The sequence below is a fragment of the Hoplias malabaricus genome, chromosome 1 (assembly GCF_029633855.1).
Source record: "Hoplias malabaricus isolate fHopMal1 chromosome 1, fHopMal1.hap1, whole genome shotgun sequence".
NCBI classification, from domain to species: Eukaryota; Metazoa; Chordata; class Actinopteri; order Characiformes; family Erythrinidae; genus Hoplias; species Hoplias malabaricus.
In genome coordinates this window covers 70,923,104-70,943,311 of record NC_089800.1, presented here as the reverse complement: position 1 = coordinate 70,943,311, position 20,208 = coordinate 70,923,104, and positions in this window count along the sequence as shown.

The window sequence follows — 20,208 nt, the reverse complement described above, 5'->3', positions numbered from 1 at the left end:
CTTTTCTCTTCATGCTTTTTCCACTGCTATCACTCCATTACAAAAGTCTTTTTTGTATTAATTTATTTATTTCATTATGTTTACATTTGATTATTATATATTCATAGCAACTTAAAAATAATCATTTTGTTAGTAATCACACCACATTTAATCACAGAGAGAGAAGGGTGAGATCATTATTACATTTTATATTCATTATTATTGTTGTTGTTATGCGTCTACATCAGTAATTCCGCTGTTGTTTATTGTTCTTGTAACTTTCTTACTGCTAGGCTCTAGGGCTTTGGCAAAATTGAACTTCACAGTCATTCTAATGGAGATATTAACTGAATAGAGGGGGGGGGGGGTTATGAGCTTGTATGAAGAGCTCAGTGCTGTGGGAAATTTGTTTTCGCGCCAAAATTAAAAGCGATTTTTAAAAAGTGATTTATTTAAATTAGGAGCAAATTAAGACCAGATTAAAACCAGATTGTGTTTGTGGTCAGAACCCTCTTTAGGTGCAGGAGCCAAATAAAGATATTCCATCAGCAGACAGATATATAGACAGAGAGAGAGAGAGAGAGAGAGAGAGAGAGAGAGAGAGAGAGAGCGATAGACGCAGGGTCTTACCTCTCAGTCACTCTGACCCTGACTTTGACTTAAAGAGCAATTACACAAATCGTCTTACACAAGATAATTAAAGCAAATACATTCAATTCCTTTTTACCCCATTAACATTAATCTATCAGTGCCGAGGGAAAGCTGCTTTCATCCCATCCTCACTCTCCGTAATCCACACACCAGCCCCGAGAACACCACCTGAGAGAGAGAGAGAGAGAGAGAGAGAACGAAAATAAAGAGAAAGAAATAAACGAGAAGAAACGAGAAAGAAATAAAGATGAAGGAAATGTAGAGGTAATACACCTACCAGGGAAGTGCACAGGCTAGAAAACAGGTAGTTTGCTATTTTAAGAATATATTTGTAATTAGTTAAATGAACATATTGTACACCGTTCAGGATAAAGCAACATCCCCTCAACGTGTAACGTGTATCCAGTTTTTCTTAATTTACGGTATCAGAGGTTCTTTAAACTGAAATATAAGAATCAGCAAATAATACAAAAATAATCTGCCTTTTAAATCAGATGAAGGCTATAAATATGTTTACATTTTCATCTACAGTAAGCGTTTAATCTCAAATCATACACAGCTAGCGATTAGCCTCCAGCTCCTTTATTTAAAAAGACTGCACAGAAACCTCTGATACACGCTTATATTCGCACCATTAACGTACGAATATATAAATACATAACTTTGACATTGTTGTTGGAGGTATTTTTCTTTCCTAGCACTGACACCACTAAATATTATACACATTTAACACACAATGTAAAATACACATTACAACAACAACATAATAATAATAATAATAATAATAATAATAATAATAAATATATTTACTATTCGCCCCCTCCAGGGTGTTTTCCCGCCTTGCGCCCAATGATTCCAGGTAGGCTCTGGACCCCCCGTGACCCTGAACTGGATAAGGGTTACAGATAATGAATGAATGAATGAAATATATATATTTTTTTATTATTAATTATTAGGCTATTTGTGTTATACTCGATATTTTATTTATACAAATAATTAATGTATGATTAACATTCTATAATAATATTAATATTAAATAAAATTACAATTTTGTTATTATTATTATTATTATTATTATTATTATTATTATATACGAAGTAATAAAACTCCTTTTTTAAAAGCATAGTACAGTCGGGTCTAGGTTTTTGTGTTTGTTTAGAGGTATGGCCTAGTTCAGATGTTTGTTTTAATTCTAAAACATTGTAAGAAACAAGTTTAAAACAGTTTATAATCGTTATTAATTTTAAGGTGTGTGTGTGTGGTTCAACTGATGCTATAGAATATGGAAACGTGCTAAAAATTAACGTTTTTAAATTGATAACCAAGTGAGAATCTAGCAACTGAGTGTTTTGCTGGAGTTAGCTGTGAATCTCCCGGTAACATTCATTTACATGAACATTAGACCTGAATAACACTGGACTTCAGATAAAACTATCCAAGAAATCAAAATAAACTAATAATAATAATAATAATAATAATAATAATAATAATAATAATATAATAAACAGCTGCAAATAAACCAACAAACCTAAGACTCAATAAAATAAAAATAAATAACTCCATTCACCCCCTCATAATGATCAATTGAGCAAGATATTTTTTAAATGACAAAAACACAGCAAATCAGCAAAAAAAACAATAAACCAATTGCTAAAATAAATAAACTATAGCAAAAATGGATAAATTAAATTGTACATAACCAAAATAAAGCGAATTAATCCAAATGAAGTAAACCCAAATAAGTCAAATGTTCAAATACTCCACCCACCCACAAACACAACACACATAAATGAACAAAAAATAAATTAATTTAATCAAAAAAATACACTAAAGCCAACCCCTCACAGTGTTCAGTAAGTCGCTCGTGCGCTTTGTCCACTGTAAGCGCTCGCGGAGGCCCGCTCGCGGAGGACAAATTGTTATTTTAAGGGACAGATTACAAGGTTGGGTTTCATGGTGTGATCAGATTGGATAATCCCGGATTAAACTAATCAGTAAATGTTTCTCTGCTCATTATTTTCCGCGGAAGATTGTTCTCCAAACCGCCAAGACTCTTAATCTCTGAGAGAGCGTGACATCGGGGGGCGGGAAATCGCGTTTTGCTCTAATTTTCCATTTTCCAACTGTGTCGCAGCTCATTTTTTTACTGGGTGGGTTCCAGTCTCTTTACACTTGCTCTAGAACCCTGGCTTGTAGAACCCAGGCATTCATTAGCTCTACATGGGATTACATTTACTTGCTGTCCTAGTTTTTTTTTTTTTTACAGGCGCTCTTCTGTCATTTTTTCCCCCTCAAGATTGATCACATGGGTGAAATTCTCCCTGCAGCCTTGAGAAAATTGCAGACATACCTAGTGTTTTTAAATCCACCACTTCTCTATTTTTCTTGAGCCAGATGTGGTTGGGTGTTTATTTTTGAAAATAAAGGTGAATTGGAGATCCTGCAGACCTAATATCATGTGTCAAGAGTTTGCAGAAAATACAACACACTAGGAAGTGTTGGTCCTCTATTAATTCCCTTTTTTATGTCCAGATCCATGAGGAGAGATGTGAAAATTGTAATTAAAACTTTGCCCAGTTAACTCATTCAGTCTCAACAGGGCCATAGTTAAGATATCTCAGTTCACAGTAAGGGTCTATAATGCTTCTGTGCACCTTTGCTGGTGCAATCAGTGCAATCATGTGTTTATGAGTGTTTTACTGCCCTGCCACCTCCAGGGTGTGTTCCTGCCTTGTGCCCATTGATCCCAGGTAGGCTCTGGACCCACCGAGACCCTGAACTGGATAGATATATGTATATAAACACATACTAAGCAGCAGTTCTGCCCTGTGTCTACATCATCGGTGAAGCAGGTATCCTGCAGTGGATCGAATTGGACATCCCTGATGATGAAGATGGGCCACAGCTATGTTGCAAAAATGTATGGTTTTCTCTTCAGTGCCATCCACTTCTGACAACAATGTAGCTAATTCACTGAATAAGACACAGGTAACTCACACAGTCAAACCTACAAACAATTATACAGTCATCCTACCAACCTGTTTTTGGACTGGGGGAGGAACACAGAGCTCCTGAGGAAACCCACTGAGGTACAGGGAGAACACACAGGGAGAACTCTTCAAAGACAGTGACCTAAGGTGAGAATTGAACCAAGGACCTGGTGCTTTGTGGCAGCAACAAACTGCAGCACCATATGAGTAAATGTTTTCATCATGCAGGATACTGTTGTACAATACTAAGATAGGGAACAAGGTTCTGTACACCACAGTGTGTGTGTGTGTGTGTGTGTGTGTACCAGTAATACATCACATTATGTGGAACAAAACCTGTTTACACAATCACTGGGAGACCACCAGTGTAATTTGTGTGTAATATGGACAGATATGTGTACACTAGAACCATCCATCCATTATCTGTAACCGCTTATCCAATTTAGGGTCGCGGGGGTCCAGAGCCTACCTGGAATCATTGGGCGCAAGGCGGGAATACACCCTGGAGGGGACGCCAGTCCTTCACAGGGCAAAACAGACACACACACATTCACTCACACACTCACACCTACGGACACTTTCGAGTCACCAATCCACCTGCAACGTGTGTTTTTGGACTGTGGGAGGAAACCCACGCATACACAGGGAGAACACACCAACTCCTCACAGACAGTCACCCGGAGCGGGAATCGAACCCACAACCTCCAGGCCCCTGGAGCTGTGTGACTGCGACACTACCTGCTACGCCACCGTGCCGCCCCTACACTAGAACTAGTATGCAAAAGTCATTCTTCCATAGTGCAGCAACATTCATACTAAAACTCTTAGTTTGTGCCTGGCTAGTGTTCCAATACGCTTATTAATTTTTCTACAGTGCTAGTTAACAAATACTTATATTTGTAGATACTGTAGATATGTAAAAATCATCCACGGTTGGACCATTCTAAGTTGGTAGTGTGCTCTGTAATCAAACATCTCAGCCACATTCAGTTATTAAAGAAACTGCAATGTGTCTGAGAGTTTAATTCAATTAGAATCCTCTAATTTTAGAGGAGGGCCTGTCCCAAATCAGGATTAAGTGTTCACTATACAGAAGGAGCATTGTTCGGTGAAGAGAAGGGGTCAGTATTAGCATAATCATTAATTCATTCATTGTCTGTAAGCCCTTATACAGTTCAGGGTCATGGCTGGTTCGGAGCTAACCCGGGATCACTGGGCACATAGTGGAAACCCACCCTGGACAGGGTGTCAGTCCATTACAGCAACACACACTCACACCTACCAATGTGTGTTTTGGATCGTGGGAGGAAATATTTAAAAAATAATAAATAATATGTAATGTCGCTTGTTGAACATAGGTGAAAATGAAAATTTTTTTGCTCCTTTAAACGGATGTAGAGACTTCAGAGACTGGTCTTTCCAGCAGTGCCCACATCTGGGCAGATGTTCAACGTCAAGTTCTTGATCCTGTGGTAATTGTAAGGGGAAATGTTCTATGTGTAAATCATAGGGTCAGGCCTCGCTCATATCCCTTGTTGGTTAAACAGCTGGGTTTGCGGCTGTCCAGATGTTTTCGCCTCGACTATTAAGATTGGGGCTGATTTGTAATCATCAGGGACATGTCTCACTGGTAGCAGCAGAGTGAAGCCCCTTGTCCCACCGCCAATCAACAGACCCCCTGCTGTGCACAGTCTTTGCTTTTGTGTTCTTGGGCCATGTCCGTCCTTAAAACCCTAGGAGCCATGCTGTGATGGACATCTCACTCCATGTTCCACAATTACGAGGTCATTCAGATGTCGAAGAAAACGTGTCACCAAGAATCTGGCCCCACTTCGGCCTTCCAGCAGATTGTATTTGAGACAAAACCTTGATAATAAAGTAAGAGCACATTTTTAATAAATAACGGTCATTTAACATTTTCAGATAATAAATAAAATAATAAATGAATGAATGCTACGCTACACCACATGGTCAAAAACTATTGGACACCAGTTCATCCGACATTTCTTAGGTAATGTAGGGTATTAAAATGTTGTTCAACTCTCTTTGCTGCAGTGACAGCCCCTACTGCTCTGGGAAGATTACCACTGGATGTTGGAACTTTGCTGTGAGGATCTGATGGCATTCCACCACAAGAGCATTAGACACGTCAAGTACAAAAATGGGATAATTAGGATTGCAAACAGCACTACACCTCATCCCAAAATTGTTAGATGGAGCTCACATCACTCCAAAGAATGCAGTTCCAATGCTGCACTGCTTAGAGCTGGGCAGCTTTATATCCCTCTGGTAGACATTTGGCTTTGGGCATGGTGCCCTTAGGTGAGACAGAGTTTGGACATTTAGTGTGGATGGACAAGCTGAAGGCACTTACTATGAGGGCTGTTCACAATATCAGGGACATAAATGACCCTAACTCTAACTCTATCCACAGGCAGAAACAGAGCTTAAATAATTAATCAATTAACTCATTAACAGATAGTCAGTTACAGAACAGCAGGATGGTGGGTTGAATGGGTCACATTAAATCAATTTTTGTTTTCTCTCTTGTTCTCTCTCTCTCTCTCTCTCTCTCTCTCTCTCACACACACACACACACACACACGCACACACAATGCACAATGACTGGTGTGTGTGGGAGTGTGTGAAGCGTTGGGACGCGTTTCTTTCTGTCTCTCTGGAGAATAAAGACAAAGGAAGTGAAAAGCCCACCTGGGACATAGTGAAACGGGTTAATTAACACACGCGCTCTAATGAAAACACACACACACACACACACACACACACACACACATTAGACATGGACTAACCTTAGGTCCTCAAACAAGCTTAACAAATATATCCAGTACAGAATAAAAACATGCTAAACTACTATGCTAAAATACACAAACATGCTAAAATACTGAATACAAATGTTCTTTAAAGGGAAATCAAGCATGGCTTGTGCCTTATCTGATAAATTCCCCACCAGGCTCAACTGTGAGTACACAACTCAAGACTCTGGGTCTGAAAGGATGTTGTACTGTCCTGAAGCCCTAGATGAGAAAAGGAAACGAACACAAAGGAAGATTTTATGAACTAATGAGTTTGTGAAAAGCCGAAAAACCCAACCAGCTTCTAAAGACTGAACTGTGGAGGAGTGAAATAATAGTAGTGTTCTTTGAAAAACTGAATGCAATGGAAAATTTAATAACAGCAAAAGAAATGAGGCGAAATGGAAAATGTAAATGTGTTCACAATGAAACGTATGAATGTTTTTTTTTTCTGCTTTTAACCCAGGTCTTATGCCAGTTGGAATGTGTTGTGTTTGTGTGGTGTTTGTGTTGCTAAATGATGAAAGCTAAAGCCAGGCAAGTCAAATAACTAGAGGCGTTTGTTCTTGAGAATTATGTGAGAAAACCTAATAATGAAGGTTTTAAATCAGTTAGAATTTTTGATAGACACTTTTAGAGGGCATCATTAATGTCCAATATTAGGGGCAAGGGTAATTGGGCAGATGGAGCCTGTGGCTGTTTGTTAGCGCGTGTCCAGCATGGTGGCGGAGTGTGTACATGATTGTTGGTGCTGTAAGTGATAGCAGCAATTGCTGAGGCTGTAATTCCGCATCCAGACGGCCGATTATGTCCTAGGTCAATCCTGACAAAGCCCACCAAACACCAGACCTAACAGGGTTTTTGTTGTCAATTGTTTTACTGGTCCATTGTTTACCGTATGATCGGGGGGCAACAATTGTCTGGCCATGCGTCTCACCCCCCACCCCCATCCCAGGGCCCACCACACATACATCCGCCAATCAATCCCATACCCCGCCTCTGCCCCACTAATTATTCAAAAATGCACATTTATGCAAATAGGCTCCTGTTAGATTAACCTAATTCGGTCATGTAAACAACTCTTAGGCCCAGGATTAAAGATTTTTTATGTTGGGGGGGTTAAATTAGACAGGGGAGCCGCTAATGACCCTCGATGTCTATAAGGAGGCTGCATCAAGACACACTTCAAATCTGTCGCAGGGGAAAAAAAACACAAACAGCATAACGTACGGACAAGGCCGCATTAGCCGTAGATTATGATTAAAGACGCACGCTCCTTAGACGTCCTTTAAAGCGCTATTAGAGTGATTAGACCGTGCACTTGCTTTGCTTATAAGTCTTGTGTCACATATTGGATACTCTCTGAGCCTTATGCTGTCGCCTGCTTTAATTCAGCGGAGGACAAAAGGGGATATTACTTTGCCCAATGTGATAGATCATAAGGGCATTGTTCGCAAAGGCGCGTGGCTTGGTATTTATTCTTTTATTTTGTTTTTGTAACCTTTACTACTGGCTCTAAGAAACCTACATTAGTCATTTACAAGTGCATTCTGACATATTAATGACTTAAGCTCTATTTTTTTTTAAATGTATTATTGAACACAAAGGATACAACAAACAGCATTATTGTCTTTTGGTTAAAATCCTACATTCTGAAGATGTTTGGGCTATAGACAGATGGAACAGAAACCAAATCTATGGTTCCAGATTACTGACCACTATGATTTTCATGTGTTGTTGGGTAATATTTCCAATATTTATTTATTTAACCAGGCAAGTCATTATGAACAGCTTCTTATTTACAATAATAGCCCTATAGGACTGTATTAAAATATTTATTCTTGGTGCATTTTGGAAAATTGAAACAAGTTTGTGTTCTGGCTGCTGAGGTAATCCTCTGACCCCTGACCTGCTGGTCAAATAAACTCACTCCCCAAATACACTTTCCCTTTAGGAAGCAGTGGACAGTCTGGCTCGATCTGAGCTGACCCTCACGCAGCTAATCTCTGGGCACTCACCTGACCAGCACACAGAATTTGTGCGCTATGCTAAATGGTAATATATTAGGTGTACAAGTAAGTTTAAAGCAGTTTTTAACATAAAGTATAATTGTAATTTAAAATTCAAACATTCTTCTGCTGTTTTGTCATTTTATGATTACTGTTGGCCCTGTGAAGGACTGCTGCCCCCTCCAGGGTCTATTCCTGCCTTGTGCCCAATGATTCCAGGTAGTCTCACCGCGACCCTGAACTGGATAAGGGTTACAGATATTGAATGAATGAATGGTTACTGTTAACCTAAAAACCTAAAAACTAAGTATTAATGTTCACGATCGCTAACATCAAAACCAGCATCTTTAAATTGTCTAAACCTAAACTCACACAATACAATGTTAACCCAAGAACAGAACCAATTGATGCACATTACTTACAGCCCTTTTTTCCTTGATGGAACTCATTAGAATTAGAATCACTTTATTGGCCACTGTGCTTGCAAACAGAGGAATTTATTCTCCACATTTAACCCAATTCGTGCAGTGAAACACACATTTACACACACAATAGTAAACACTAGGGGCAGTGAGCACACTTGCCCTGAGCGGTGGGCAGCACTAGCCACGGGGCCTGGGGAGGGTACTTCAGTCATGACCTGCCAGCTGTGGGGATCAAACAGGCAACCTTCCAGTTACAAGTGCAGTTCCCTAACCACCAGACCACAGCTGTCCCCAAATCATAATGAACGCAGTGAAGAATAAATCCTTCTTGCTTTTCTTAAACTAAAGAATATTTTCTATACTGAATTCCAATTATATTTACTTGTACACCTAATACTTATGAACTAATTGTTGGTAATGCTTCTTCTTAAATTCTGGGAAATTATGTCATGCTGATAATTCAGACCCTAAATTTAAATCCACTCTAAATTTGCCATTTTTTTATCACTAAAATATTTGACATTTTGACAGAACATACAGAATGTAAACTGAATGGGGAAATGTGGTTGTTGTATTATTTAAAATGATGTTGTTGTATCATTGAATTAGAATGTTTGTATGCACAAACAAGTCAAAAAGCTGCACACATTCACATTCAAACGGAAGATTTTGGAGCTGGTTTGTCACCTGAAAAACTGGGAAAATTTAGCAGGCAAAAGTAATATAACGAAAACATTCAAAAATATTATAACAATAATAATGCTTATAGTGCAATCATCAATTATGTAACATAACTTTAATAGTGCGTTGAGTTACATAATTATAGGCATGTAAGAGCTGATTTCTCTCCATGCCTTTCATTCTCCACAGCAAAAGAAATAAAAGAAAGGAAGACAAGGGCAAGAGTTAGAGTTGGGAAGAAGCAATAAACAGAGAGAGAACCGAAAGAGAGAGAGAAAGGAGAGGCCACTGCTTGCTCTCCAGCAACAAGACAATAAATGTACTGTCCACTTGAGTTAAGTCAACCAACAATGTGGCCATTATTCCTCCCACCTCAGGCCTGTCTGAATAATTTAGCCCATCAACAAGTGATCGCTCACTTTCTTTCTCTTGCCTTCTATTTCGACCCCCCCCCCCCACCCAGCACCACCACCATACACATACACACATACACGCAGGGCCTCCTCAAAGTGTGCTAATTAGAAATGAATCATCACAGTGTCCATTGTAGGACGAAGTTAAAAGGCTGGGGAAATGTCCCGCTGACCAGACAGCCAACTGTCACATTCAGGAACACTGAAAAAACACAAATAGTTTCTCCCTGCTGTTGGGCATTAAAAGACTTTTATGGATACCTGTGAAACCCCACACTTTTAGCTTGCCTTTGGATTGCATCAGTCAGTTCTGGAAGTATTTTAAGGACCAAACTTTGTGGACACAGTCTTGTATTATCTACCTAGAAAAGCCTTAAATAAAATAGGTGCAGAGAACTGGGCTCTAGAATGCTGAATCTGTTTTCTCTGAAGTGGTTTGCTACCATTCAATAAATTATGAGTTAGAGTGGATATTGTGATCTATAGCTTGCCATCTAAATCAGCACCTAACTCTCAGTAATGCTCTAAATTCTGAATGTCATCAAATCTTTACAGAAATGTATCAACATCAAGACTAAAGGTTCACCCACGGAACAGAAGCTGTTATGCAGCAAAACAGGAAAACGTACTCAAAATTCCATTAGTGCAGAAAGAATATTACATAAGCAGACGTCCCATAGGCCCATAGGTGGCTGGTCAGTAACTACTCCCAGTCCTGGTTATAAGAACCAGACATCTGAAGTGGTCAATTTAGGGGTGTCACAGTTAGTCCATAAAGAGGACTAACTGTGTTAGTTTGTTTAGTGTTTGTCCCTCTGGACCATCCATAGCTCTTGTTTAACTGAAGCCCAGTTGCTACCAAATGGCCTGTCCAAAGTTATTCACAATGCATGAAATGTGTCATCTTCTGTTTAAAAAGTTGTAATGCGGAGCAAGCAAAAGTAAATATGCTTACTCTTTATAAACAAAGGAAATAAACATCAACAACAAAACACTAAATATTGTATAAATGTATTAATATAATAAATATATAATGTCCACATACCTTTCTACTGTTGTTTAAAATGTGTAAAAATCTCAGTGTGGATAATTTAACTAGAATATTTGCAGATAACAGCAACCAAACTGTGCTGTTTTCTGATCAAATGTCTTTTGGATGTTACATTCATGGTTCACAGGCATCACTGCAGAATGTTTGAGAAGCAGTAACTCAAAAGTACTTTTACATGTATTTGTAGTGTAACTGTATATAGTAATATAGAGTAAATAGCTATAGCTTGACTATCAGTATTTCTGTGTTGTATTGAAGAAAGAACCCTTCTGTTAATAGTTAAAGTTAACATCTCAAGGATGGTCACCTGAATTACACACAGTAATAAATACATTTTGATGAATCTTGTTATATGTAGTCTTATGTCTTGAACAATGCACATTTGTTCCATTTTTTATACTTTTGGGTCAAATATAAGCAAATTCAATAAATGTGATTAAGGGACTTATAAGATTTTAATCGCTGTAATTTTTAAAAATAATTTCACAGCCCTGATTTAATGCCTCTTAAATCCACATCATTAAATCGTCATCAATCCACTTTGGGTGATTTTGAGAACTAATATGGATCTTCTGTTATAATGAAAAAAAAAACAATTTCAATCCAAAAGCCTCATGTAAATTCTAAGTTTTTCAAGATAGACACATAATAAAGCACATTCTTGACTCTTGTGTCCAATCAGAGAGAGTTTAGCTTTAACTGCACCAGGACTTTGCTGAAAGTGATAGGGAGAAATCATAAGAGTATTATAAAAGGAAAATGAAAACAAAATCTGCAGTTAATAATAATAGCTATGATATTAAATCACAGGAGGATTATTAGAAGAGGAAAAGAAACATTGACTGTCCTCTTGTCTTTGTCTGGTCACCCAAAAAAAAAATCACATATGGTATGAGACATATGGCCTGTGTCTGGGTGGAGAGAAAAGAAAAAGTGCAATCTTTCTGATGGATTACCAGGTTATTTCTGGTAAATTTCTAATATTCTGCCTTTTGCTGGCCTCTTGCTAAAGCTCTTGTCAGGTTACAGGGCTTTTTATACCACGTGACTCAGATTTTGATTCTTTTTCCTCAAAAGGATTTTGATTCTTTTTCCTCAAAAGGATTTTGATTCTTTCCTCTACATTTTTATATGAAACAATATGTGCTCATGATGCTGGGTTTTGTGGAAATTCAGTTTATCAACAATTTGTGAGTGTCAATAAGATGTTTTTCATAATATAAGCACGTATAGAAGTTTTTACACACAAGATTACTGCTCTGGTGGCGCGACCTAGAGTGAAGTGTGGGGCGGAGGAAAGGGCTGGATTAAGTGCACGAGAGGAGAAATCTTGAGGAAAAAAAATAATTCCGCAGAGTAATTAGGGGAGTGTGACGCCTGATGAAGTGGCACGAGCCCTGTGGCGTTTGTTGCTTGGCAGCAGATGTCGTGCCTCAACTCTCTGATTAACCTCGAGGAGTGGCAGCCTCGCGACTCCCGACGTCAGAGGGCAAGCAATATGGCGCCAATCTGTCAGAGCTCCACAAAATCAGGCTCTGGACATGCGGCAGACCCCAAGGGCCTGAGAGCAATGTTAAACTATTGTTTCATTATTGTTGCAAATATAATATCAAAATGACCACTTAGCAGAATTCTAAGGAAGAAATTCCCAATAAGTTGGAAATGTAAGGTCATATTTTACTTTGACCTTGACCACATTTTGTAAGGTAGATTAATTTCGTAATGTGGTCTCTGTGTAAAAGCATAAGGTTTATACCTCTACTAAAGTAGGAAATAGAAGAAGGCACAGGTTTCTATTTAAGTGACTATTAAAGTGAAAATGAAAAATGTAACAGAATTTCTAACAGAAGTACAAAGTAGGGACAATGTGACACCAGTTTGTTAGAGTTGCACAAGCTCCGGCTGTAGGCACGCAGTGGTCTTCACCTCCCCCACGGGCCTGAGTGTAAGGTGATATGACAAGGTTTGTTGTAACTTTAAGCTACATAGCTAATTATCAACAATTACATACACAGCCCACAAACTACATTATTGTGTCACAGGGGAACAGACTTTTGCATTTGTCATTGAAAGCTCTGTATCTTTTAAGGTGGAATGGTAAGAAGCTGGCTGTGTCTGTGTGGGTTTCCTCCGGGAGATTGTCTGTGAGGAGTGTGCTGTGTTCTCCTTGTGTCTGTGTGGGTTTCCTCCGGGTGACTGTCAGTGAGGGGTGTGGTGTGATCTCCCTGTGTCTGCGTGGGTTTCCTCCGGGTGACTGTCTGTGAGGAGTGTGGTGTGTTCTCCTTGTGCCTGCGTGGGTTGCCTCAGGGTGACTGTCTGTGAGGAGTGTGGTGTGTTCTCCTTGTGTCTGTGTGGGTTTCCTCCGGGTGACTGTCTGTGAGGAGTATGGTGTGTTCTCCCTGTGTCTGTGTGGGTTGCCTCCGGGTGACTGTCTGTGAGGAGTGTGGTGTGTTCTCCCTGTGTCTGTGTGTGTTTCCTCCGGGTGACTGTCTGTGAGGAGTGTGGTGTGTTCTCCCTGTGTCTGTGTGGGTTTCCTCCGGGTGACTGTCTGTGAGGAGTGTGGTGTGTTCTCCCTGTGTCTGCGTGTGTTTCCTCTGGGTGACTGTCTGTGAAGAGTGTGGTGTGTTCTCCTTGTTTCTGTGTGGGTTTCCTCCGGGTGACTGTCTGTGAGGAGTGTGGTGTGTTCTCCTTGTGTCTCTGTGGGTTTCCTCCGGGTGATTGTCTGTGAGGTGTGTGGTGTTTTCTCCCTGTGTCTGCGTGGGTTTACTCCGGGTGACTGTCTGTGAGGAGTGTGGTGTGTTCTCCTTGTCTGTGTGGGTTTCCTCGGGGTGACTGTCTGTGAGGAGTGTGGTGTGTTCTCCCTGTGTCTGTGTGGGTTTCCTCCGGGTGACTGTCTGTGAGGAGTGTGGTGTGTTCTCCCTGTGTCTGCGTGTGTTTCCTCTGGGTGACTGTCTGTGAAGAGTGTGGTGTGTTCTCCTTGTGTCTGTGTGGGTTTCCTCCGGGTGACTGTCTGTGAGGAGTGTGGTGTGTTCTCCTTGTGTCTCTGTGGGTTTCCTCCGGGTGATTGTCTGTGAGGAGTGTGGTGTGTTCTCCCTGTGTCTGCGTGGGTTTCCTCTGGGTGACTGTCTGTGAGGAGTGTGGTGTGTTCTCTTTGTCTGTGTGGGTTTCCTCCGGGTGACTGTCTGTGAGGAGTGTGGTGTGTTCTCCCTGTGTCTGTGTGGGTTTCCTCTGGGTGACTGTCTGTGAGGAGTGTGGTGTGTTCTCCCTGTGTCTGTGTGGGTTTCCTCTGGGTGACTGTCTGTGAGGAGTGTGGTGTGTTCTCCTTGTCTGTGTGGGTTTCCTCCGGGTGACTGTCTGTGAGGAGTGTGGTGTGTTCTCCCTGTGTCTGCGTGGGTTTACTCCAGGTGACTGTCTGTGAGGAGTGTGGTGTGTTCTCCCTGTGTCTGCGTGGGTTTACTCCAGGTGACTGTCTGTGAGGAGTGTGGTGTGTTCTCCTTGTCTGTGTGGGTTTCCTCCGGGTGACTGTCTGTGAAGAGTGTGGTGTGTTCTCCCTGTTTCTGTGTGGGTTTCCTCCGGGTGACTGTCTGTGAGGAGTGTGGTGTGTTCTCCCTGTGTCTGTGTGGGTTTCCCCCGGGTGACTGTCTGTGAGGAGTGTGGTGTGTTCTCCCTGTGTCTGTGTGGGTTTCCTCCGGGTGACTGTCTGTGAGGGGTGTGGTGTGATCTCCCTGTGTCTGCGTGGGTTTCCTCCGGGTGACTGTCTGTGAGGAGTGTGGTGTGTTCTCCCTGTGCCTGAGTGGGTTGCCTCAGGGTGACTGTCTGTGAGGAGTGTGGTGTGTTCTCCCTGTGTCTGTGTGGGTTGCCTCCGGGTGACTGTCTGTGAGGAGTGTGGTGTGTTCTCCCTGTGTCTGTGTGTGTTTCCTCCGGGTGACTGTCTGTGAGGAGTGTGGTGTGTTCTCCCTGTGTCTGTGTGGGTTTCCTCCGGGTGACTGTCTGTGAGGAGTGTGGTGTGTTCTCCCTGTGTCTGCGTGTGTTTCCTCTGGGTGACTGTCTGTGAAGAGTGTGGTGTGTTCTCCTTGTTTCTGTGTGGGTTTCCTCCGGGTGACTGTCTGTGAGGAGTGTGGTGTGTTCTCCTTGTGTCTCTGTGGGTTTCCTCCGGGTGATTGTCTGTGAGGTGTGTGGTGTGTTCTCCCTGTGTCTGCGTGGGTTTACTCCGGGTGACTGTCTGTGAGGAGTGTGGTGTGTTCTCCTTGTCTGTGTGGGTTTCCTCGGGGTGACTGTCTGTGAGGAGTGTGGTGTGTTCTCCCTGTGTCTGTGTGGGTTTCCTCCGGGTGACTGTCTGTGAGGAGTGTGGTGTGTTCTCCCTGTGTCTGCGTGTGTTTCCTCTGGGTGACTGTCTGTGAAGAGTGTGGTGTGTTCTCCTTGTGTCTGTGTGGGTTTCCTCCGGGTGACTGTCTGTGAGGAGTGTGGTGTGTTCTCCTTGTGTCTCTGTGGGTTTCCTCCGGGTGATTGTCTGTGAGGAGTGTGGTGTGTTCTCCCTGTGTCTGCGTGGGTTTACTCCGGGTGACTGTCTGTGAGGAGTGTGGTGTGTTCTCTTTGTCTGTGTGGGTTTCCTCCGGGTGACTGTCTGTGAGGAGTGTGGTGTGTTCTCCCTGTGTCTGTGTGGGTTTCCTCTGGGTGACTGTCTGTGAGGAGTGTGGTGTGTTCTCCCTGTGTCTGTGTGGGTTTCCTCTGGGTGACTGTCTGTGAGGAGTGTGGTGTGTTCTCCTTGTCTGTGTGGGTTTCCTCCGGGTGACTGTCTGTGAGGAGTGTGGTGTGTTCTCCCTGTGTCTGCGTGGGTTTACTCCGGGTGACTGTCTGTGAGGGGTGTGGTGTGTTCTCCCTGTGTCTGCGTGGGTTTACTCCAGGTGACTGTCTGTGAGGAGTGTGGTGTGTTCTCCTTGTCTGTGTGGGTTTCCTCCGGGTGACTGTCTGTGAAGAGTGTGGTGTGTTCTCCCTGTTTCTGTGTGGGTTTCCTCCGGGTGACTGTCTGTGAGGAGTGTGGTGTGTTCTCCCTGTGTCTGTGTGGGTTTCCCCCGGGTGACTGTCTGTGAGGAGTGTGGTGTGTTCTCCCTGTGTCTGTGTGGGTTTCCTCCGGGTGACTGTCTGTGAGGAGTTGGTGTGTTCTCCCCGTGTCTGTGTGGGTTTCATCCGGGTGCTCCGGTTTCCTCCCACGGTCCAAAAACACATGTTGGTAGGTGGATTGGCGACTCCAAAGTGTCCGTAGGTGTGAGTGTGTGTTGTCCTGTGAAGGACTAGCGCCCCCTACAGGGTGTTTTCCTGCCTTGCACCCCAATGATTCCAGGGTCCCACCTGGACCCTGTACTGGATAAGAGGAATGAATGCACGTTTCTATACATGGTTTGACTTACCACCGAAACTCATTTGTCATTGGTTTAGTTTTGTAACACTTTTGGTCTGTGTTTGATTTCATGCAGTTAGCAGTCTCCTTAATTTGGAGTCAGTTCTTATTTAAGTAATCTGTAACAGCAAAAATATATCAGTGTTATCCTTCTATGGACCAGGAATAGAGCAACACCCTCATCTCTTTTAATGCTGTTCAATTTTCTGAGGTCTCGCCACCATCCAAACCACTCCAGATACAGTTACTCCATCATGCCTGAGCAAGCAATGGAGGCGGAGAGGTCCTGACTGAGACATTTAGTTTGTTTCCCATTTCCCAAGCCAGGACTATGTAGAAACACTGACCTTTTTCCAGCAAGAAAACAGACAAGAGAGCTAGCAAATGCTGAGAAAAAAATTTCTGAACTCTATAAAAAGTTTAGCCATTAAAAAAAACACAATTTCTGTCCAGTCCTGACAGTGTCAGTTAGTCAGTAATATATTAAAGTTTTACATAAAGTGGAATCTCTGACTGATAATGAAGTTCAAGCACCTGAACTCGCTTCCTGTGAGGAGGCACTAGTGGCCGGACCAGTGCATGTTTAGACATGTTTGTGCTGGCAGTGGCAGTCTGGTCCCTCTGTCTCTCTGCCCCAAGGCTGAAGCATGCAGTTATTCTGCAGCTAATTTTGGGCATATGCTCCATAACCAACAGCAGGACCCCTCCACTATGCCGTGGGTGGGGGCACAAGGTGATGAGGCCATTTAGGATCACTTTTTAGTGCTCTTATTGGGACAGTCTGTTATTAGCCTTATTCATCAAATACGGACAGTGGATTATGTTTAAGATGAGGCTTTAAAACATGTTAACTGATTTTTTTAAACTAAATAAGAATTAAATATTAAAGAAAATTAAATGCACAGCTATGAGACTTGTCATAAAACAGCCACTATACCGACAACTAATGCCCTGGATGTGTTAGACATTCTGATTATTCTGAAATCCTATTTTAAGCAGGACCACCTCATGTAGGGGACCCTCTCTATGGAGTCTAAACTGGTTTGTTCAGGGTCTACAAAGCAATTTGATCCTTCCTCTAATGTTAAATTGCACTGCGTAGAAATAATATATTTAAAAATTAAGTTATCAATCAATTGCATAAATATTATGTTGTTTTTTGGAAATAATATTAATTATTGGCCCTTTAAATAAATTAAAAGCAGTCACTGAATAATATTATTTATAAATGCAACACAAACCCACATTTTCTATTTGAAGAAATAAATATTACAAACAACTCTCCTATTAACGAAATTGCATTTAGTGCACATCAGTTAATGCAATCTAAAGCATGCAACAGTGAGATGAACTGATATTGCAGCTATGATGCTGATGATGATGAGGTGTCTTGCTGATGAAAGCATCACTTAATTTTTTACTGCTTATCTCATTGAGGGCCTCAAAGCCAAGATAACCCGGATTAAATGCTTGTAGAGAGAGGCATTAGGCCACAGACATCTCTACGAGTTAATCTACTCACTGCTCTAATGAGTCTTCTACTGGATTGCTTAAATTAAAAGCAAAATATCAAGAGTCACTCGGCTGCGAGGGTGATTGACTGGCCTCATTTGCTGATGCATTAAATAATTTGATTTCCTTTATCACTAATGTAATCATGCTGTGTTAGTGGAGAAAAAAAATAAAATTATGAAGTGCACAGGTTATATCCGGATATTAATCGTCTACTGTGTAAAGACCAATCAGAGAAAGTGACCACAGGGGGATGAAATAAACAGCTTAAGAATCAACACATTAATGACAGAAAATGGGAGTGTAATACAACACAAAACTATAATTCTTCACTAGGCAACTCCAGCAATGTCTTTAACCTCTGGCTTATTATATAAAACAGTGTAAGAGAGCTGTATTTGAAAAGACTTTTGGATAAGAGCGTCTGCTGAATGCCATAAATAAAATATAAGTGTCTTTTATTACGGGCTTCACCCTGTTGGCTGATGATGGACTAGATGATTACTAACACAAATGCATGCAGCTACAGATGCAACTACTGTCTCTGACTTTACATCTACAAGGTGGATCAGTGAGGTAGGTGGATCTAATAAAGTGAAGAGTGTCACTCTCTTTCAAAACCCCAGGGATACTGCTGTGTCTGATCTACTTGTACAAGCACAAAATCCACTAACCCCCCATCACAAATGTCAGTGTCACTGCAGCACTGAGAATGACCAACCAGCCAAATAATACCTGCTGTGGAGATCCTGTGGGGGTCCTAACCTTTGAAGAACACGATGAAAAGGGGCTAACAACTTATGCAGAGCAATAGATGGCACTCTTATGCCTGGAAATTAACTAAAGAATTGATAAAAGACTAAGACACTGTGCTAGAGATGTTTTTGAATTATTATTTGAATTATTTCTATGTTTCTTTTCTTTTCTTTAAATCCAAAATGGCCTGTCCAAAGTTTTTTACACTGCATGAAATATTTTGCAAAGATTTTTTTTCCTGGTAATCTCAACCATGTTCTAGAATATTCTGATTCACTGCAACATTAAAAGCACACAATCCAGTAATTCTCTAATTATTTACTAGTCAATTGCAAGTAATTGCTAAAACCAAAGAACTTAGTGACAACCTCCAGTTGCACATTGTGGCTGCCCTCAAGCGGGTAAATTGCAATAAAACCATATCTACATATTTATTAGTATTATTTTTACCTTACAACAGAACACTGCCACTCTGGGCTCAGCACGGCAGAAACTACACTATGTAACTTCTGGAGGCAGGTAGGAATGAAACAAAAAAACATTAGCAACATGTTGAAGTGGCCTAGCCTGAGTCCAGACCTAAATTCCACTGAGAACCTGCGGACGGAAATAAAAACCAAAGTGATAGCAAGAAGGTCTTCCAACTTCAAAAACATGGAAATTGTCACAGAAGTGGAATGGGCCAAAACCCCAGGAAGACAAGCAAAAAGCTTGTTAGTAATGATAAGAACCTTTTGATTGCTGCAATTAATTTTTATTTAATTTAATTATTTATATGTCACATATTACAGAGAAAGTTTATTTAGCATACATTACTTTATGTTCCTTATTATGAGTCTCCAATACTATTTCCTCAAAAAATCTGACTTACAGAAAAGTGATTACAGTCAACCAACTGCTCTCATTGGTTCCCATCTATACACTTATCATCCTAAATTTAACTCAGTGTTATGATCATGTCCTATATCAAGCACCGTTCTAACATTAGCTGAAAAACTTTGAAAGCAGAAGTTATTTCTAAAAGACAAATTTATGTCATCTGAAATCACATCCTGTTATCTATCTTAAAGCATGCTTGATGTCCAGTTGGAGGCTTGGCACAGTGCTGCCTGAATGTCACCCTGTATTATTTAACAAGCTTTAAACACCCCCATTTCTACCACCACCGCAAATCAGATTGGAACAGATTTCCCAGCGAAAGCCGCTCCTTCACCCGCTTTGCTGATATTAAAAAAAGCCCTGAAACTGCCATAATCTAAAGTTGGGATCTTTTATTTAAAGGCAGCTCTGCTAATCCAGAAATATGTTTTTTGTAATACTTATGATTAAAGTTGGGAGTTTATGATTGCTGCTTTAGCGCTGGCCCGCTGCTCATCCGGGTTGATTTGATTTGTTTCAGCTCCAGTCATTCTACACGAAAGGGATTTTAGGCAGAACAGTAATCATCCTCTCTACCATTGCCTTTTCATTTTCCAAACAAAGAAATGCTAATCCTCATAATTTTATTGCTAATACCGCAACGTAATTTGC